The sequence below is a fragment of the Tupaia chinensis genome, unplaced genomic scaffold, assembly GCF_000334495.1.
Source record: "Tupaia chinensis unplaced genomic scaffold, TupChi_1.0 Scaffold141099_1, whole genome shotgun sequence".
NCBI lineage: Eukaryota > Metazoa > Chordata > Mammalia > Scandentia > Tupaiidae > Tupaia > Tupaia belangeri.
In genome coordinates this window covers 14,679-19,663 of record NW_006200965.1, presented here as the reverse complement: position 1 = coordinate 19,663, position 4,985 = coordinate 14,679, and the positions used below count along the sequence as shown (strand labels likewise).

Genomic DNA, 4,985 nt, shown 5'->3' with positions numbered 1-4,985 from the left:
TTGTATCTTAGCATACAGTATAGTAGGCCTTTAAAATACTAAAAAAAAAAAGAAAAATGCTATATTAATTTTTAATACTGTATTTTATCACCACAGAATAACATTGCCTTAACATACAACTTAGCCTCTATGATATTTTTGAAATGTTAATTTTCAAGAGCATGATTATCCTAAACTAATGCTAATTTTGCCAGTAATATCTCCTGAAATTGAAACTTTTATGAGACAGTTTAACTGGGAGAATCTCTGAGGTGGAGAGCTGTTATGTGGAGAGTAACTGAAGTTCTTTCAAGAGATCTACCTGCATGGATATGAGGAAGGGCAGAGGGAGCTGGTAAACCTCAACTACTGTAACTGAGTCATACCCAATTTAGATGATCTCCAGTGCTGGAATGTCCTTTCTTTGTTCAATGACACAACGAATGAAAAATTTTTTCATGTCTTTGTATCTTATTGACTTCTGAATGCCTCCTGATATTGTTCTCTTCTGAGATGAGATATTTGCTGCATAGTATTTAGGAGACACCATTTTTTTCAATTTTTTTTCTTAGAGGTTTTTGCTATAGGGAGTGCATATTCGCCAGAAAGACAGAGAGAGACAGAGACAGAAAGCGAGAAATCACCCCCGCGCCAGGGGGTATGGCCGCACCACAATCCCTTCTTGGGATCTTGGGCACGCACACACACATGCCTGGCGCGAGTTTTAGCAACTGGGTCTGGGACTTGAAACACGGTCGACTACATGAGAGTCCAGCGACATAGCCATTTCACCAACTGCTGGTCTCAAGGAGACATCTTTAAGTTTACTATCAATATCCCTCTCAGAGGGAGTTAAATGTAATGGCCATCAACAGAAATTTGAATGAAATTTAAGAGATTCCATGTCTGTACTATTTTAATTTGTTAAAGGGAAAATTGAATCATATGTGCTTGACACAAAGACAGAGAGGGAAAGTGAAAAATAACCACATAAGTGACAGTCATGCCAACATCCATTCTCCTAATGTTTTCCATTGTTGGAATTTTAGAACTGCAAGCACAAATACCAAGTGTGTTCTTTAAGCCATCCAGATTATTTTTTTTTCTATTTAACTTTATTTATTAAATTTTAAATTTGATCAGAGAGGGACAGAAGGAGAGAGGAATACAGCAAGCTGCCAGGTGGACTAAAATTTGAACTATGCAGTCAGCCATGTGAGATTCAGCCTCATTAACCACCATATTACCAGTTGGCTCAACACTGCTCTTTTTCTCTCTTTCTGTCATCTGTGTACTGTTAGCAATTTCATCACTTAAAAAATTTCCTGTGACTTTTTTTCTCTGTTTAAGCAAATTGTGTCCAATCTATCAGCCAAGAGAGGTATTGAGAGATTCCAGGGGTAGGTAAATCCAGTTTCCACATTTTTGTTTCTCACATGTGAGGAAATAGCATTAGGAGCTATCCAAATCTCATTCCCCAACCTGATAACCCACTCACATATGGGCTTTTGTAGAGCTCCAGAAGGGTTCCAACTTGTGCTGAAAATGGCATGTTTCCTGCTATGATAGCAACAGGTTGTTTCTGTGTCTGGCAGTTGTAGCTTGGCAGGGTCTGATTCCCTCCAGACAGCAAAAACAGAGAATTTTCTAAAGTTCTGCTGTCACTGGGAAATGTATCATAAAAATCATAACCCAAGTAAATGTTGGGTAGCAAATGGGGGCTTTTATTAATCTCCTCCATGGCAAAGTAAAAGGCCAATACATACTGATAGTTCTTCCATGTGAACCTAAACAGAGGGGACAGCATTAGGATGTACAGTCAAGTCATGTGATTCAGGGCACACTCTTCAGTCAAGCCACAAGACATACAGGTTTAAGCCTATGCTGCCATTCAGAGATTCTCCTGCACTGGTACGTGAAGCTGGTGTGAATAATGTTCCCAGGGCTTAAATATTCACTTTCCAAGCTAAATAATGTGATAGAATGTATTAAAAAATAGAAATTAAAAAAAAATCTTCAAACATTTTTCTTTCTACCTAAGCAAATGTATCCAACAATGAAGAGGGGTTTGAGGGCCTTGTTAGTGGAATGAGTTGTTTTTTTTTAGCTGGATGATGATGGTGTCACCTAAACAAAGGTGATTTTAAAGGAGAATCATTAATATATGGAGAAGACTACAACTTTTTTTAAGAATGTGAATGAAGAGTGCACACATTCACCATTTTTAGACATTTCAAACATGTATATATAGGCAAATTAACGAAATGTACACTTATACAAAGTAATTTCAGGATTTAAAAATAGAACATGAAAAAACTGGACTAAGATAGTGAACTTTCAAACATGTATATATAGGCAAATTAACGAAATGTACACTTATACAAAGTAATTTCAGGATTTAAAAATAGAACATGAAAAAACTGGACTAAGATAGTGAACATGTATTTCACTTAAAATATTTCAATTTTTTAGAAGAATATTAGTATCATATGCCCTTGGCACTATTAGAATGAATTGTACTCAATAATGAGTTACATTCCCCATGCTTACACTCACCTTCATAACCCAGGATAAGTGAATGTATCCCTTATGTCGTTTAGTTTCTATGTAGGTTAATAAACCATGATTAAAGCATTTTATATTTTCCCTATGTTTGGAACCTCAAAATAGCATCTGGTGGGGTGAGCAGGGGGAATCATGGTAAAGGAACTAGACTTTGAAACAGGCTATTGTTTATGCCCTGGACCTGGTGACTTGCTTTCTCAATTTCCCTTCTCGCTCTCTCTCATTCTGATGAGCATGCATGCCCTATAATAAGTGGTATATACAAATAGAACTACCATTTTATCCAGTAATCCTACTTTTGGGTTTGTTGGAGCATTATTCACGATTGCTAAGACATTGGGTCAGCAGGTGGCGTGGTTGTTAAAGCCCTGGACACTCCCACATGGCCAACCAGGGTTTGAGTCTTGGACCTGACAGCTTTCTTTGTCACTTTCCTTCTCTCTATGTGTCTGTCTTTCTCTGGTAAAATGAAAATGATTGAAGAATAAATAAAAGTAAATAAATAATTATTTTTTAAAAATACATGGAACCAACCCAAATGTTTGCAAACAGATGAATGAGTAAGTGTGGCACATATACTCTATGGAATACTACTCAGCCATTAAAAAAAAAAAAAAAACAAGACCCTGGCATTTGATAGAAAGTGGTCGAATATGGAGGAGGATCTATTGCTCTGTGAAGTAAGCCAAGATATGAAAGAAAGATATTGTATGTATCCACTTAATATATACCAGCTATCCACACTCTATGGTAGAGATCAAGTATTGAAGAACATAAAAACAGCGAAAATAGTTAACGAGAATAAGGCAGTGTAGAATGGGGGCCAGAAGAGAAGAGTGTAGAGAAAGATAGCAAGAGAACAAATAGAGAGGCATGATATTAATATGGTTTATTACCTATTGATGATGATGTGTATAGTATTCTCAACTGGATTGGTCTGAGAAGTATTTCATGTTGGGTAAAGTCTATTTACAAGCAAAATGAGAAAAAATGATTGACTGTTTAAAAAATAATCAGAATAATATTAATAATAATCAGGAACAATAATGAAAAGCTATTGGATGATGAAATGGGGATTTTAATGTCTGTATTGACTGATATGCATGGTATTCCTTCTGGAAAAAGAAATGTAATATACTATAAAGTTATATGTGATTCAATGTAATATAAACAAGATTATAATGATAATAAATTTAAAAAAGAATGTTCTTGTCTTCGAAGATGGCATTTTATTTTATTTTATTTTATTTAAAAGTGTTTTATTTAAAGTAACCAAAACAGGTCAATGCTAATATTTGTTCATGTGTTCATTCTAACTGTTAATATATTGTTACCAAAATCTGTGTACATTCTGTTTGGATCCTGTATATTTAGTGACCTGAAGAAGTGTTTATAATATAAAACTAAGTATAAAAAAAGTATAAAACAGAAAAAAATAGTACTACCATGTGATTTAAGAATTACATAATTGGTTATGTGTAAAAACTATTACATTAATATATCAAAAATATATTCATGCTTACACATTCATTGCAAATTTATTTATAATAGTCATGATAAGTCATCAGCATAACTATTACAAACAAATGGATTGAAACATGTTACAGGGACCAGCAAATGCTGTGCTGTTTGAGGTGCTGGTCCCACATGGTTGATCACAGTTCAAGTCCCAGACCTGTCAGTTTCCTCCCTCACTTTCCTTCTTTCTCTCTCTTGCTATCTGTTTCTCTCTAGTGAGCACATGTCCAATAGAAAATTAAATAAAAATAATAATAAATTAAATTAATATTTTTAAGAAAACCTTTTATATTTGTATATAAGAGAATATTATCCAGCCTTTAAAATATAATCCTGCATATTAGCATCATAGCCTAATGTTTAAAAGATCAGGGTTCCACATAAATGACTATGACTTGAACCTCATTTTTGGTGGCTTAATAAACACACTATGTATGTGTGTGTGCATTCCTGAAATCCTGACAGAATGGAGAAATGAAGAAGGGATTGAAGCCTGATGAAGTTGTACTAGGAAGTGTTTCTCACTTAGTCTCTGGTGATCACATGGACCATAAAAGTAACAAAACATATTCTGTTATTTCAACAACAGGGATGAACTTAGAGGACATTATGGTGATTGGAATAACTCAGGTACACAAAAACATACACCTCGTCATCATACATGTAAGTAGAGTATTAAAAATTAAAATTCACAGAAGCAGAAAATAATATGAAAATACTACAGGCTGAGAGTAGTCAGGTTTTAAAAATGTTGGTCAAGAAAACAGCTGATGGTGTAATTGTTAAGTCGCTGACTCCCAGGTAGACTGCAAATTAAGTCCTATCCCCAATGGCTTACAACTCATGCCAGGCACATGTGTGTTTACCCCATATCCCAAGAGGATAATAGAGGAGAGGGATTGCAGTGTGACCATCCTCCTGGG

The 4,985-nt window shown here is 35.0% G+C and overlaps 1 pseudogene; it reads right to left on the bottom strand.

Moving 5' to 3' along the window:
- Positions 1-1,766, bottom strand: part of LOC102483607 (vomeronasal type-2 receptor 116-like) — a 21,777-nt pseudogene extending 20,011 nt beyond the window's left edge.
- Between the last annotated feature and the right edge of the window lie 3,219 nt (positions 1,767-4,985).